The sequence below is a fragment of the Panthera tigris genome, chromosome B2 (assembly GCF_018350195.1).
Source record: "Panthera tigris isolate Pti1 chromosome B2, P.tigris_Pti1_mat1.1, whole genome shotgun sequence".
Classification (NCBI taxonomy): Eukaryota; Metazoa; Chordata; class Mammalia; order Carnivora; family Felidae; genus Panthera; species Panthera tigris.
In genome coordinates this window covers 9,671,883-9,689,502 of record NC_056664.1, presented here as the reverse complement: position 1 = coordinate 9,689,502, position 17,620 = coordinate 9,671,883, and the positions used below count along the sequence as shown (strand labels likewise).

The 17,620-nt window shown below is 43.1% G+C and overlaps 1 protein-coding gene across 3 annotated transcripts in view; it reads right to left on the bottom strand.

Annotated features, from left to right (window-relative positions):
• LOC122238548 overlaps positions 1-17,620 on the bottom strand; it is a 119,515-nt gene that overhangs the window by 63,831 nt on the left and 38,064 nt on the right. The gene's annotated exons all lie outside the window — the stretch shown is intronic.

Sequence of the window (17,620 nt, the reverse complement as noted above, 5' to 3'; positions counted from 1 at the left end):
TGTTTTAATGTTCTTGGCACTGCTGTTTCCCCCTCTGAGCCCATCGCTGTTCTGATTTCCCACTGAGATCTACAAGTGATCAAGAGATCAATAATTCCAAATGGTGTTTTCACAGGAGCACTTCCTTCCACAGTACGTAAAATGTTCTTTCGTGAAGACAGATGGACCCAGTCTGCAGGACCCTGCTTACTTGAGAGAAACCGTCTTTGAAAACTTTTGACAACCAGCGGGATAGCACGTCTGTTTCTATTTAAATGAGCTCATTATAGTTAATATTTTTGTGACTTCCAACCAGTTGTTCACTCATTTCTCAAGTGTGATACGTTTTAGTCACAAATGAAACACTTTATGGCATAAATATTGTCAAAACCCCATTTTAACTACATCCTTTTTGGAACAAATTTTCTAGAGCAAGGTACTTTTTTAAAAAGGTACAGTGCTTATGATGTTTCTTTGTTTGCTGAAATAGATGTAAATGGAATGATTAACAGACCCCAGTTACCTTAAGAATCACACATTGCCCCTTTTTACTTTTGTAGGTCTGTTTCTTTGGTGGCGTTTCTGGTCTGGCCTTTTAAATGGACTGATTTAAAAGATATATGAAGTCTACGGTCTATCTGCCATTTCATTGGCCGAAATTATCTAGTCAACGGCATTCCTGAGCTGACCAGCAAAATGATAGCTGATACTTGTAACAATGATAGACGGAGCACAGTGAGCTGTAAGCCACAAAAAGTCAGACACCATCCAAAATGGCTGCTCCAGAACAGGAAACGTCAGAAAATGACACTCTTTGAAGAGAAGAAAACTCTCCCCTCCTATTGTAGGACTTTAGAGTGTGATTCTGGGGCGTTTGAATACTGGCATTTAAGGGGCCTCCTTTAGGTGTTATTAGGAAGTGGCATTTTAGTCGGTGTACCTATCTGAGAGAATAGCCCTGTAGGGTGACATGTGATGGGGTATTGCCATGGCAAACAGACCTGAAAGGCACCAGAAGGGGCACCTGAGTGGCTCAGTCAGTTGACGACTGACTTCGGCTCAGGTCATGATCTCACGGTTCATGGGTTCGAGCCCCGAGTCAGGCTCTGTGCTGACAGCTCAGAGCCGGGAGCCTGCTTCGGATTCTGTGTCTCCCTCTCTCTCTGTCCCTCTCCCACTTGTTCTCTCTCTTTCTCTCCTCAAAAATAAACATTAAATTTTTTTTTTAAAAAAAGTGGAATCCAGAAAAGACAGAGGTCTAGAATAAGAAATTCTTACTGCTTCTTTTCCAGTGTAAGGATAAAGTTCACCGGAGCACCAGAAACGCGGTGGTGTGTGACAGGTGCGTGCGGATAATTCTGTAGATCACCGCAGCTCCAAGAAATACCCTCGAGATCCCTCAATTCCCTATGTTCAAAAACCAGCCACAGCATCTTCATTTGGTTTGCTCATAAAAGGGAATAAGTTGATTGAGCCCAGCAAATATATCCATTCAACTTAGTGGTAAATGCTGACTCAGAAGTTAGTAAGTTGACCTTTAGGTACAAATTCGCTTCGTACAAGTTGGATGACCACTGGGTGAGGTGCAGACCTGTAGTCTCAATTTCCACTATGTGGTGAGGATCCACGTAAATGGACGTTGACTCCCTAATACAATCACAGCGATGGAATCAAAGCATTGCGTGCTTCTGATGTCATTACCCAAGAAAAGTGAAATAATGTTAAATGGAAATTGCGTCATATTTTAATTCCTTAAAAAGCATGATTAAAATATTGATAATACTCACCCCTGATCACTAAGTACTTCCTAAGTGCTGTGCCCTCTTTTAATTTTTTTAATGTGTATCATTTGTTTAAGTCCTTACCACGTCCCTAAGAATATCCCCGTTTTCCATATGAAATGATGAAAGCACAGAGGGGTTAAATAAATTGGCCAGGATCACACAGCTAGTAAAAGGCGTAGTCAAGATTTGCACCCTGGCAATTTAGGTCTGCAGTCCATCCTGTTCATTACTAGGCAAAATCTCTATTCAACAAATAATGTCTTGAGTAGCATGTACCGTTCTCCGACCAAGCCAGAACATTTGTTTATTAAATTAAACAACACTCCCCTGTTCACAGTAGCATTCCCTAGCATTTCTTCAGCCTGCTTTGACCTGGGTCGTTAGGAATACATCCTCTTTCATGACACCGGTGTGTCTCAGGTCAGGATTTTCACATGTGGTACAAGGACTCTTTCCCAGGTCAACCCCTTGACTTTCAACCGCGAGTCTACTCTGAGTAACCTAATGTTCTGCAACACAGAGATCACCGCCAGGCCAGAGAAAGTGGGGGAAGAGTGGAGCCAGGCTGCAATTCCTGTTTGTTTTGCAGTGTGGATACCGAGACTACGAGACTGGCAACTTCTGCCTCTTACATCATTTGTCTCCTCTGCCAATTATCGGCCCTGGGAGTGTTAACCAAAAACTTTTCTCCCTTGCTGTTCTTGAAGCAAACACACAATTAAAACACAGGTGTGTTTATCTCATTGGAATCTTTGCCACAAAAATTCTAAGATGTCACCCCGGGAGAGTAACGTAACCTCCCTGGGTCACCAAACGAGAGGCGTGGGGAGCTCTAAAGGGAGACACTCGTCTCAGAGCGCGCGCCCTTGAGGATGCACTGTGCCCGGCTCCAGAGGGGCACCTGCACAGCAATGTGTCAAACAGGTGCTCTGACCACAGGCATCGCCTAAGGGGACGGCCTTTCTGACAGGGGAGACGGAAGGAGCCAGGCCAAGCCCGAACAGTGGAGACCTCAATTTGTTTCTAATTGGCATCGCTCAAGGGTCCGGGCAGTAATAACCCCAGGTTGGTGCGGCAGGGATGGGGAGCAGGAGAACAGCTAGCCCGGAGGGATGGGACGTCTTCCACAGTGCAGTCTTTATGCAATCACTTACTCATTCCTATAAACACCTTTTTAGTGAAAGCCATCTATGTCCAAGCACTGAGCAAGACAAGGGCTACCCCCCACCCCCACCCCGCCCGCTCTCAATGAATGCAGAGCCTAGCTCAGGAATCCAGGTCAGCAGAAATCAAATTGCAAACAGCAGGCCCCCCTGGGAGAAATGCGAAGAGAGTAATAGCTCCACGGGCAAGGTGAGTGGTACCGGGTGGGGAGGGAGGAGGAGCTCAGAGCACGTCCAGTCCGCGAGCTATGTTTGTGGGAGCGCCTCTAAGGGCACGAAGACCACTGGTGAGGTCGAGAGTCTGCGAGGTCAGAGAGGTCGGGTGAGTTGAGAATGGCTAGCCTGTCGCCAAACCGCAGAGGCTGTGTGCTCTCTGCCCAAACTCGACTTCCTGCAGCAGGGCGCCAAGGCTCCACAGACCTCAAGCCCAGGTTAAAGCCGGTCCCACACTCGCAGGTATACAGAGGCGGGGGGCGGCGGGACGGGGCTTGGAGACCGTGCTGAGAGTGCATTTGAAATTCATGGCATGGTGTGCATTTTTGGTATCAGATGAACTTTTCTTTAAATACTCATCTCCTACTGATGTTAAGATAAGCTTGTATACTCAGCACACGAAGTCATGGCAAAGGAAGGTGGTCCAGCTGAAGGCTGCATGATAAGAAAAATTGACAAACAGGTGAAAATGCTTCAGGGGCGCCTGGGGGGCTCAGTCGGTTAAGCGTCTGACTTTGGTTCAGGTCATGATCTTGCGGTTCATGGGTTCAAGCCCCACGTCGGGCTCTGTGCTGACAGCTCGGAGCCTGGAGCCTGCTTTGGATTCTGTGTCTCCCCCTCTCTCTGCCCCTCCCCTGCTCACGCTCTGTCTCTCTCTGTCTCTCAAAAATGAATAAACGTTAAAAAAAAAATGTAAATGCTTCACATTCAGCTAATAATGAATGAACAGAAAATTAAAGGCCAGTGATGCTAAACACAAATTCGTTTTCATATATGACAGGTAGGCAGACAGAGATATACCTATATGTAATATGATGTATAGAGAGAAATACCGATACAGATATGGATATAGGCTTGGCTTCTATTCTGAACCTGACAACTCGGACGGACTATGGAAAGTTCTGTAACCTCTCAGTAAATTAATATTTTGCTCCTATTATAGATGAAGCAGTTTGTTTTTTAATAATGTGAAACTTGCCCATCAAAGGTTCGCCATGCGAGATAGATGCCATGCGTTGAGCAGCGTGATGCTTGCCACATAGTAAATGCTCAATAAACGCAAGGCATTTTTCTAATTACTCAGTCCCATCAGCTGGTAACAATGAACTTGGAGAGAGCTCGCCACCCAGGATCCCTGATGCCAAAACTTGCAGTTAATTAGAAAACGTGAAACCCGGCCGGCAAACAGGTAGAGGACGTTGCTTAGTTAGCCCCGGGTTCTTTTTGCGTCTTATGTCACAGCTCGAAGCAGGAGGCCACATGCCAGCTGGGACTGCGGGGATCTGGAGGAAGCATGTGGCCTGCTGTGCTCATCCGGCCTTGGCATTGACTTCCAGGACTGACAATACACCCCCAGGTAAATGGTATTAAACTGAGCGCTTGAATTATGCTGACACAAGAGACTGGGTGTGGGATTATCTCATATCCTATCACCAGTGCTGCTTGAATTTCCACCCTCACCTTGGCTGAACCGTAGGGACAGCTACTTGGTGCCTGTGAGGCGAGGGCCGGCTGGGGATCCTGGTAGTGGCACCTAAGAATCTCAGCCCGGTGTTCCAGCGGGGAGGGCTACAAAAAACGCCTCGACCCGGGCTTCGGGTTGTTTCACGTCAGAATTATTTTTCCCCGAGGTTGGCCGCAATTACCCCTTCATCCTGGCTGTATTTCCCCCGTGAAAGAACGTTGACGGGCTCGCTCACAGTCGCTCAGGTTACCTATCAATCCTCCTAAGATGGAATGTCGTGCCTGGTCCTTGTTGTTCCTTGCAAAGCGCAACCCCGCTGCCCTCCGGAGCAGGCTCTTTATTCCCTCCATTGTGCTAATCAGAAACACTTAGCCGCTCTCCTGCTCCGACGCTGAATTAATAAATTACAAATGGCTGTTATCAAAGATTGGGAGGTTTTGACAAGTGATGCAGTTGATCGCAAATGCAAGGTGGTGTCAGGGAGAACCTGTGTTTTCAGGGTGTAGAAGGCGGATCAGCCCTGAATTGGAAAAATAAACAGGCGAGTTTGATGAGCTGAAATTCATGGCAGAACCTCTTCATATTTCCCGAGGTTTCTAATCAAAGGAGCGTCTTAACTGGCCCCGGAGGGAAATGGAGGATGAAAGGCGCAGACTTGATGCCCGCTTTACCTTGCCTTATCCCAACATTTTTTTTTCCCCTTCCTTCCTTTTGCCTGTTTCTAAAAATAGCCTGGCAGGTAAGAATTAGCGATAGGATGTTATTTAGTCAAAAACAAAAACCCACCGCATAATGTACCATACCTTTAAAAATTTTAACATCTATTAAATTAAAATCAAGGAAATTGACACAGATAGGATAAAAGAAGATACAGCACCTCTAGCTTATGCCAACTAAAAATAAGAATTATTAATGAAGCTCGGCTTTCTTCTGCTGTGCACATTAATTATTTATGATAATAATACTCTGCACTGCCATATTAAAGAATTTTCTTCACCCAGCTTCCCAGAAAACTCTCTCTTCTTGGGGGAAAAAAAAAGGAACCTCAACATGTTAAGCCCACAAAAGAATACATTCCTCTCGGTGTATTTATTATACTGGAAGATGAATATAGTCTTGGGTTATTAAACTGGAATGAAAAACACATCTTATTAGAACTTACATGGTGATTTTTATTCTCACTAGTTTCATATAAACTTAATGATGCAGACTGCATTTTTATGCTCATCTATTTTAAAATGGTGCCTGGAGCAAAAAAAATCTTCCATTAATGCCAGTTTGGTATTTCAAATACAATTTGATGTAATTTACTTCAAATATATGTGAACAGAGAAGGATAATGCCAAGTGCATTTTCTAGATTCAAATGTGGGTTAGCTCATGGCAATGATTTATTAAACCTAAGTTTTTTGCAAAAAAAAATTCTTTTAGTTATAAAATTTTTTTAAAAAAATGAACCTTTACTAGGTTTTATGGGGGGGGGGTGGGAGAAAGAAAATGATGGATTTTATGATAAAAGACTCGCTTTAACCTTATTCTAGGTTTTAATACTTATCAACTATAAATGAATAATAATGCATTTCCCTCCAGTGATACGCTGAAGCTATCTAAACCCATTGTTTTTCTTAAACTCTTATACTGTAGAATTATATTCATGGATATGTCAACATAGAATCATCCAGTTTAGAGAGGTTTGGTGTTTGAAGCTTGGCAAACTGATATCACATAAACTCTTAGATTTCCAATCTTTCTATTGTCTCTCAATGATTTTTAGAAGAACTACATGTAAACAGAACTTTAAAAAATAAGTTTAAATATCATCGCCCAAACCGTCGTTTCTGGACCCAAGTCAAGCCCGATTTTCACGTGCGAATCTCAAAAGGGGAATTCATGGCACCTTCTCCGTTTTCTTATGCTCGATGGATTTCTAGTCTGATCTCTGCTGCTCTAGGTGGACGCTGGGCCAGTGTCCACACAAGGGCATGGCTGCACACACCTGCCGGGTGTGCTCACAAAGGCATCTTGTGAGATGTTATTGTTACTGTGCGGGCTTCATCCCTATAGTAACACTCTAGTAAGATTACGGAGCCTCGAAGGATCTCATCCTCTGTGGTGGTACTCCAAAAACAATGGGCCTTGGTTTCTTCTTCACCCTGCTTCCTGTTTGAACTCAGTTTCTTCAAGGTCAACCAGTAATTGGTCTCTGAGCTCTGAAGTGTCCCCTCTGCTGAAAGGGGAGGGGTCCCAAGATTCGAGTTTTGCTTATCATTTTTCAGCCTTGTGGTACATTCCCGTGACACAGCGAAATTGAGTCTTTTTCACGTGGGCTGTATGGGGCTTTTCTCACAGCTTGGGTTTGGGGACGGGCACAACGAAAAGGACCAGAGGGGACACCTGTCAGACCATGGTGCGCACAGGGTGTGGACAGCTGCCCTCGCTCTTCCCTTCCTGGTTTCTGCAGAGAAGTGGCCTCTCTGTGACATGGCAGGGATTGCCAGGGGAAGACGGGAAATAGCCCTGCTTCTCCCCAGGGTGCTGGGTGAATGACTGGAGGCGACAGACCTGTGGGAGATGAAAGAAACCTAGAAAATCCTGTGCCTGTGCCCTCGGTGGCCTCTCAGCACCTCTGAAACACGGCAGCCTAAGGAGTAAGGCCCATCACTGGCAAGGACTGTGCTATCTGAGAGTGGGTAGAACCTTCCAGAAGGTAAGAGTCTGGGAGGGAGAGAGATAAGGATTGAAGAAGACTGTCCCCGGCTCGGCAGTGCCTGGGTTTAACGCAGTCAGTACCGCGGAACGTCTAGCTTCAGTTTCTCGGTTTCCCAGGCTGGAGTGGGCGGAGGCGGCGGAGAGCAGAAAACACGGACAGTAAGACACAGGAGAAGAGCTGGCTTTTAGTTTCATCATCGTGCCGCCAACCAAAAATTCGTGGCGACAAAGGAGGAACATTCCTTGGTTGGTTTTGGAGTACCACCACAGAGGATGAGATCCTTCGAGGCTCCGTAATCTTACTAGAGTGTTACTATAGGGATGAAGCCCGCACAGTAACAATAACATCTCACAAGATGCCTTTGTGAGCACACCCGGCAGGTGCACCAGCCATGCCCTCGTGTGGACACTGGCCCAGCGTCCACCTAGAGCAGCAGAGATCAGACTAGAAATCCATCGAGCATAAGAAAACGGAGAAGGTGCCATGAATTCCCCTTTTGAGATTCGCACGTGAATCATCAAATAATTCTTTTAAGTTCTGCAAAAATCTTAAGAATTATTTAGTGGCATAAAAAAGTTTTAAGTTTATTTACCTTGAGAGAGAGAAACAGAGAGAGTGAGTGAGCAGGGGAGGGGCAGAGAGAGAGGGAGAGAGAGTGAATCCCGAGCAGCTTCTGCTCTGTCCGCACACAGCCCGATGCAGGGCTTGAATTCATGCACCGTGAGATCACGACCTGAGCCAAAACCAAGAGTCTGATGCTTAGCTGACTGGAGTCTCTCAGGGGCTCCTTTAATGACTTTTTTTTTTTTTATGATTTTTTTTAATGTTTATTTTTGAGACAGAGAGAGACAGAGCATGAACGGGGGAGGGTCAGAGAGAGAGGGAGACAGAATCTGAAACAGGCTCTGAGCAGTCAGCACAGAGCCCGACGCGGGGCTCAAACTCACAGACCGCGAGATCGTGACCTGAGCCGAAGTCAGATGCTTCACCGACTGAGCCACCCAGGCGCCCCTTTAATGACTTTTTTAAAAGCTACATTATCTGCACTTTTGAACTAGAAACTAGAATTGGCTAGCCACACTTCTCTGCCAGATATCTGGGTCTCGGTCTGAGCCCAGTAAGCAGCGCCCTTTGTAAGGAAATGGCAAGAACATTCCCATGTTTCTGCTCACCTTCTCTTCTCATTAGCTGAACAATAAAGAAATCAAGGCTCAGCAAAGTCAAGGAAGTAACTTTAAAAGTGTAGGGAATATGGGGCACTTGCGTGGCTCAGCTGGTTAAGCGTCTGACTTTGACTCAGGCCATGATCTCGCAGTTTGTGGGTTTGAGCCCCACATCGAACTCTGTGCTGACAGCTTGGAGCCTGGGTCCTGCTGTGGATTCTGTTTCTCCCTCTCTCTCTGCCCCTCCCCTGCTCGTGCTCTGTCTCTCTGTTTCTCTCTCAATAAATAAACATTTAAAAAATTTTTTTTTAAAGTTTAAGAAATACTCCATACTCCATACCCAGGACACACACGCAGAAACCCACAACTGAAATGAATTTCACAAAGCACTTAGCCTTTGTAAAGATGGCACAATGCTGATATTTCCTCTTTTATTCTATTCTGATTGCAGAGCTAAACTGATTGGACCACCCGCTACTGGGTCACACACTTGGTTGGATGACCAGCCCCCAATCCTGTGATGCTTGAAGGTTTTCCAGGGTCCCAGTCCTGTCTTCAAGTCCTCGTAATTGGGGAAGAAAATGTCATTGACTGGCTGGCAAAGATACCTTTGAGAGAATAAAATCTTTTTCCATCTCGACTTTGTATGGGGAAGGAAAAAACATAGCATGTAAGGAGACCAACAAAAAGTCAGCTCACAATTTTGGATCAGGAGGGAGCAGGAATTTGGGGAAGGAAAAAAATAGAAAAGGGGGACTAACACAGCAGAAGGCTGGAGACTGACAAAGCAGGTGTTTAAAGGACCTTGAAGAACAGAAATGTTCAATGTCCATTTTACGTGTTTGCCTTCCTCCAATGTAACCCTTTCCATATCACTGAAAAGTAGAGTCTGATGCATTCAAACGGCCTTTGTGCTGGGCTGGAAAATGCAGGACCTCAGCAGGTAACTGAAATTCCAACTGTCCCACACACACCTTCTGCTGAGCCTAGACTGCAGAGAGCAGAAACCTACTGAGGGGTCAACCTCCAGCCTTTCTAGAAAGTGACCACTGGCAACACACAGAGCTAACTGTGTTCGGGAGGAGAGGGACCCTTCTGTTATGATGTGGCCTCAACAAGCAACTCGGGCATACGTTTATTTAAATCATGAAGGGTTTTTACATCCTTCATTTCTTTTCACAGTTACCATATGTCGTAAAGACATAAAGCCCCTGTCTTTAGCCCAATTGAAACATTCTTTATTTGAACAAATACCCCTTTTTTTATTTTAGTATAAAACAAGTTATTTTTAGTTTTTGCCAGCTTTATTGAGATATTATTGACATATAACATTGTGTAGGCTTAAGGTATACAGGGTGATGATTTGATACACGTATATACTGTGATATGATTACCACAATAAGGTTAGTTAACACATCCATCACCTCTCATAGTTACCACTGTGTGTGTGTGTGTGTGTGTGTGTGTGTGTGTGTGCCTGTGGTGAGACTTGTCAAGATCTCCTCTCTTAGCACAACATTCAAGAATACAATACGGTATTGTTAACTATAGTCACCCTCCTGCACATTAGATTCCCAGAACTCATTCATCAAGTGGAGGTTGGCACATTTCGTCGCCTTTACCCATTTTCCCCATTCCTCTTACCTCTTCCTGTCCCTGGAAACCACTAATCTATTCTCTGCTTTTCTGTTTCCGTGAGTTTGGTCTTTTCGGATTCCACGTATAAGTAACATCATACAGTATTTATCATTCTCTGTCTGACTTATTATCTTAGCATAATTCCCTCAAGTTTGATCCACATTATGGCAAATGACAAGGTTTCCTTCCTTTTTTTTTTTAAGGAAAACAATACAGCGTTGTGTATCCATTTATCTTCATCCATTCGCCTGTCAATGGGCAGTTAGATCAGTTCCATGTTATTGTAGATATTTCTTCAAGATAGTGATTTCATTTCCTTCCTATAGATACCCAGAAGTGAGACTGCAGAATCACATGGTAGTTTATTTTTAATTTTTTGAGGAACCTCCATACTGTTTTCCACAGTGACTAAACCAATTTCAAATCCCACCAACAGTGCACAAGATTTCATTTTCTCCACATCCTCACCAACACTTGTGATCACTTGTCTTTTCTATAATAGCCATTCTAACAGATGTGAGATGATATCTCATTGCAGTTTGTTTTGCTTTTTCTTAATGAGTAGTGATGTCAAACTACCTTTTCATGTACCTGTTGCTGGTCATGCGTATATACCTTCTTTGGGGAAAAATGTCTGTTCAATTCTTTGCCCATTTTTAATCAGATTATTTGTTTTCTGATGTTGCGTTGTATAATATCCTTATATATTTTGAATATTGAGCCCTTATCAGATATACGATTTGTAAACATTTCCTCCCATTCTGTAGTTTGACTTTTCATTTTGTTGACCATTTATTTTGCTGTGCAGAAAAGCCTTTTAGTTGGATATAGTTTCACTTGATTATTTTTGCTTTTGTTGCCATTTTTTTCCTTCAACAACTAAGTATGTTTTAGCTATTGGCCGCCAGTCTAGGGGCAGTGGAGATAAACAAGGCCTAGTTTCCACTCTTAATGACCATTGCATCCTGGCAGAAATATCCAAACTACTAACAAGAGATAATTGCCATAACCATTGCACTGTAGGCATTCAAAGAAGAATAGGTTATTTCTCACTGTTGAAATCAGGGAATGTTTTGTAAAGGACCAGAGACCTTATGGACCAGGACTTATGAACTTCAAAGACCAGGAGGTAGGAGAGACCCAGCATTTGCAAAGGAATTAAAGCAAGAACATGGGATCCGTGTAATTAGATGTAAAATTGCTTTTTCAACTTTGCTACCCTGATGCCTCGCCAAAAGTAGGTGCTCAACAAATTATTTCGGAATGAATTAATGAACAAAAGTTAGGATCCTGACCTGGAAGCATCATTCGGGGCTCGGACTTCATCTTGTAGGTTTCTGATACAACAGGGTCAGGGCCTTGTTTGAAGAGATAAATTACACAGCCTTGGGAAGGGGAGATGGGGGAATTCAAAGATTCAAGGCTAACATAACAATCCACTGGATTTTAAAGGGAAAAAGCAATGAGAATAGAGGGGTAAAAGACGGCTTCAAAATACACTTTGGAGGTGGGACCATGAGAAATTGTAAATATCTAGCTATAAGGAGCAAGTAAAGAAAGAAGTCTTAGATTTTGAGTGTAGGTGACTATTAAAAAGGGAATTGCCGTAAGAGACATTAATCTGATCATTTAGATGTTGTGTATATGGGATATGGTTGCACATAAAGCAGCATAGAACCGTAAAGCCCTTCCTTCAGTACTGCGTCTCCCTGTATGTACTTCCCTTCAAATCTTAGACTTTGGAATTCCTATGTAGTTCTCTTTTGAAAGGAGCTACCATCAGGGGTGCAGTTTGAGCCCACCAACAAGCAGTTAATTGGTCCACATACAGAAAGAATTCTAAACCCTGGTTTCTTGGCCCCTGAATAAAGGAGCCACAGTCTGGCGTTAAGATTCCAGAACAAATGGAAGAAAAATGACACAGTTACTGAAATAGAACTGAATCAGATATAAGTTTATTAACTAAATATTTCACCTATTTTGATGGATTGTTCGTTCACTAAAGATCTGGTCTCCCCAGTCTGGTTTCTCATCAGAATTATCTGGAGAGAGGGGCGCCTGGGTGGCTCAGTCGGTTAAGCCTCCGACTTCGGCTCAGGTCGCGATCTCGCGGTCCGTGAGTTCAAGCCCCGCGTCGGGCTCTGTGCTGACTGCTCAGAGCCTGGAGCCTGTTTCAGATTCTGTGTCTCCCTCTCTCTCTGCCCCTCCCCCATTCATGCTCTGTCTCTCTCTGTCTCAAAAATAAATAAACGTTAAAAAAAAATTTTTTTTTTAAAGAATTATCTGGAGAGATTTTTTTAGAACTGCAGATTCTCTGGCACCCTCTCAGGAATTATGTTTCAGTAGGTCTGTGGTAGAACCCAGGAATCTGGGAAGAGAGTCACAAGTTCTTCAATAGTCCTTGATTCAACATGGTAATACAACTTAATTTTGCTTTCCTGACTTGGCAGTTCTTTATCACAAATACTTTTTCTTTTTAAAGTTTATTTATTTATTTTTGAGCATGTGTGAGCGGGGGAGGAACAGAGAGAGAGGGGGAAAGGGAGAATCCCAGGCAGGCTCCATGCTGTCAGTGCAGAGCCCGACACGGGGCTCGTACTCATGAACCGTGAGATCACTACCTGCACTGAAACCAAGAGTCAGAAACACTTAACCGGCTGAGCCACCCAGGCACCCATTTCAAATATACTTTTATTTTATCTACTTCTTTTTTTTTTTTTACACACCATCTAAATATGCCATGCATGGAACAGAGTAAAACCTAGCATTCTAAGTGAACTTGGTTAGATAATTGAATTTTTGAACATAGTCGTAGTTATTGTTAACCACCCTGCGGGCTCATTGAGACGACTGAAAATTGAAGTTTCCGTTGGTGTTTTCCTAAGGACTTTCCCATCCAGGGCTTGCATAATTAGTTATAGTTGTTGTCTTTAATTCAAATAACAAATTGTAGATTTACCCTGGCAAAACTGTGTTCTGTTCGATTTACTCATGGTGTTTGTAAATGGTAGAGGTTTTGTTGATTCCCTGTAATCCACTGAATGTGAGCTCTCTAGGTTTTTCATTATCTGCAGACTTGATAAGAATACCTTCTTTGTCCTCATGCAAGTTTTTAATAGAAAACGTAGAACAGAACACGCTAGAGAACATCCAACAGGCATGTCACTAGAAATCTCGATCTGTGGCCGTATCAGACTGGTAGCCAGCATCCTTTGGAGGCTGACCTTCTACTGGATAATTCACCTTGGAGCTAGTAGATAGCTTGCCCTTGGAGAACCCTGGCTTCAACTTGCTGTGTAATTGTGTTTGCAAAGAATCATGTTAATGTTTAAATCTAGAATCTGATCTGAGATTTTATTCACGAAGGGCATGCTCTTTCCCAGATTGGTGCTAGCCGTCCTTGGTCCAACCATACTTTCAGGGACAGTCTGTCCAGCTTTTTGGAGAGTTAACTTGAGTAAAGATACAGATCGTGGCCATGCAACAGTGTTTTTTTCCTTTTGTGAAACCACCATACATATCCATGAATCAGACCCCAAACCTTGATCCATCAAGTGAACTGGAATTCATCCATATAAAGACCCAAGTGAACGTTATATCTTGCTCCGCTGCTAAGCTCAGCCAATGAAAAGACACTAAGAAAGTACGTCAGGCTTATTCATTTTCTCTCACCACAATAAATTCTAGCCATTCCATTCATTTCTGTTTATTATTGCTAACTATTTCTGTTGCACAAACACACAATATTCACAAAATTTTCTTATCCCCAGTAAAACGACAATAATGTACGTAAGGAAATTAAGATATACAAAGGCTATTGCTTTGCTCAATGACAAGAAGATTTTTTTAAAACCTGTGATTTGGACCACGTACTGGTTTGCTAGCCAAAGTCAACACACAGTCTGTTTTTGTAAGACCTAAGAGTTAAGAATGGTTTTCAATGAATTGTTATAGAAGTCCTTACATGATAACTCTGCTTTTCCTCTTTGCCTGCAGAGCCTAAATATTTACGAGTTGGCCTGTTGCAGAGAACGTTTGCTATCCCTGATTTAGACTAGCCAAACTAATCATACAGCTATTGCAAATCCATTGAAGTTTCTTTGATAATTTACATTTTACTTTAAAAAAAAAAAAAGTATTGAGTTAGGACTTCTCATCTCCTTGCCGCTGAGAAATATGCTGAAAGCGACCCAATATATTCAGGGCTTGTTTAGAGTGTAAAAAGAGACTCAAAACCATAGGGCACCAGGAACCCAAGGTCTCCGCCTCCTGGTTCTATGAACAGCCCCGTTGGGTATCCATTGATGTGAATTAGTCAACACCGCAAATGAGAGAGCCCACCATAAAACAGCATCCTTTCTCCATGGTTCCAGAAGGTCTCCAAAGAGGCTAATCAGCTATATCAGAAGAAGATAACACAAATCACCGACGTGAATAAGCACAATAAAAGAAGGATCAGAGTTTTCCTTGTCCCCCTTGATAATTCAAAGTATCTTTCCAAGGTTCTTAACCCTAATAAGTATGAAGTGAAGAAAAACACAGGAGTCATAAAACAGGAGAGTATATACATAAAATTAGAAGATATTCTCCCCATCTCATATTCCCTGCAAATATTTGCTCCCCTGTAGCGATGTCGAAACACAGGTGGCAGGTAGGACCGTTGGCTAAAGGTATGGGTGAAAACCACCCATGTCTCCTTCCACGTTACTGTCGCTGAGTCAGTGGAAGACTAGTCACTGGCAGATCCACCGATCGGGGACTCATCTTTCGGTGAAGTATATATGCTGATGAAAAGCTGCCTTCGTCGCAGAGAGACTGCTAATTGTTTGATTATACAGGTCTTCACATTAATGAAGCACTATTGCATGGGTTTGGAGCATGGCGTGCAACCAAATTACCACCCCAGCGCTCACGCTGTGAAATCTGATTATTCATTAGCCAGTCAGTGAGTGGTGCCGACGTCGTGGCTTTTTTCAAACCGTCAAATGAGAATGACTGCTGTTCCCTCCCCCCCCCCCAACCCTGCCCCACTTGAAGAAGATGAGGATGTGAATTTGTTGCATATTGGGGAAGGGGAGCGACAGAGCGAGATGGGGGTTTCCGCGAGAGCTGTTTCACACGTTTAATGCGATGTATGTTATGAAAAACCGGGAGCCAGGCGGATTGGCATGTCCCGCAAAAATGGATTCTGGCTCACGTGGCCGCGCTTCCCAAGCGCGCTCGATCCTGGGCCTCCTTGAAATAAGCGTTCAATCACCAAATATGGTTGCTTGAATTATCAGGAATTTTGCCCTCTCAGGACTGCCTGATGAGAATCCCTATAAGGCAAGTGTCCAAAGTGTCAACAAAGGAAAGGAGGTCTTTGGTGTTTGCGTGTATGTGTGTGCAAGTGTGTGTGTGTGTGTGTGTGTGTGTGTGTGTGCACGTCATGTTTTTTTTTCTTCTTTTGTTTGCTTATTTTAATAACTTCTATTCCCACAAAGAAAAACAGAGTAATCAGAAGAGGACATAATTACTAGATTCATCTATCAAAGTTGTCTTAGGTTTTTTTTGTAAGTGAACAAAATATTTCCTTCATTTAAAGTGCAAAAAAACCTATTCTTTTTTATTATGCCGTTTCTGTCTATTGCTAAGACAGATAGAAACTTAGTGTGATAGGTTTAAAGAATTACTTCATATATTTCAATGCCAATGTCAAAAGTCAGGGGAAGAATTCAGCTATGACTCCTCTATTTATAACTCTAGCTGCATTGGGTTTCCAAAACAAATGATGGAAATCCCTGCCTCAGTACCAAGGAAAGATACCAACACTGGCAAATGGGATTATCTCTAATGAGATTACACACAATGTGATTAAGATGTGAATTGACACTCCCTGGGAGGGACAGGGAGGTTCCTAAGGAAGCAAAAACCGAAGTGGGTGAAGTATAAGAAAGAGAGCCTTTCCTAAGAAAAGGTACTCTTTTCTCAGAGCCCAAAAAAAGAGGAAGAAGGGACCAACCTTGCTTTCTCTAACCCGTCCATGACAAAATCCAAGCTTGTGATCAACATTAAAAGGGTCTCCGAAGGGAATAAAAAAGGATACAAAATCTATTTCAGACAATTAAAAAAAATTTTTAATGTTAGTTGATTTATTTTGAGAGAGAAAGGGAGAGAACAGGGGAGGGGCAGAGAGAGACAACAAAGAGAGAGAACCCCAAGCAGGTTCTGTGTTAACAGTGCAGAGTTAACTCAGGGGCTCCTACCCATGAACCGTGAGATCGTGACCTGAGTGGAAATCAATCATGAGTTGGACGCTCAACCAACTGAGCCACCCAAGCGCCCCTCACACAATTTTTAATAACAAGACATTTGAGTCTTCTCTTCTGGATTGAAGAAGTATCCCTGTGGTAGCTTTTTGCCATAATACACCTCCAAGGTGAACGCTGTCCTGAAGCAATCTTCTCAGAGGAGTTCCCCGTATCAAGCCACGGTCTTTTATTGTTAAAGGAAACATAGAGACGCCAAAGCCAGGGTGCTCATTTATGGATGAATAAACTGGGGTTCAAGAGGCTCTGGGACTTGCCTGGCTTCACACAGTTATTTAGTGGCATTGACAGCTGGGACCGGAACATACATGCTCCGGATGAGGCTGGAGAAGGAATAAATGGAATGGAGCCCAAAGAGTGAAACGCAGGTCAAACCCACAAAAGGAAACATAATGATGGGAACAGAATAGCAAAGGGAATATTACCTGCTTTGAAAAGTTCTTTTGAAAATAAAAACAAAACAATAGACCCACCCCTGAGTTCCAGCAAACCCTCTGAGGCCACCATAGAAGATTGTCTTTCTCTGTGACTGTCTTCAACATTCCATCATCACCACATCCGTGGCCATGAGTCTGTTCTACAAGAAAGGGACTCAAACCCCACAGGCGCGAGTAGATGAACAGGGGGAATTGGCGGAGGGGGATTTCCAAGTATCACTTGACTTTCTATTCTGATCTTGCTATACAACCTTTAGAAACTCTTTTATGTAAAGGTATAAGATAGGTATAATAATCCTTACTTGTCTCACCAGAGTGTCGTGAAGTGTCACTAATTAATGTTTATAAGGCACCTGGAGACTTTCAAATGAAAAGTTCCACATACAATAATTATGAGTATTAGCATTATTATTAACATACCGGCATCATTATCATTCATGCTCTAGAGGTTTTTGCTAAGAAAGACACTCCCAGTTATTTCTTGTGCGTGTGCACTCTCTCTCCCTCTTTCTCTCTCGTCTTCTTCTAGAACTGGTCTTCACCAGGAAGATTTTTAGGCATGCCAGTACATGAGTCAAGAAACCATCCAATAAGACACATTGTTACAATTTCATGTGTTTTTTTTCCCAATTAAATTATTTCCAAGAAATCCCCAAATCAACCACATTACACGTAAGCCTAACAGAGTGGTTTTAAAACTGGTTTTCATCACAATTCCTTTTGATTATCTAATAAAAGCTATAATACTGCTTGGTGGACAA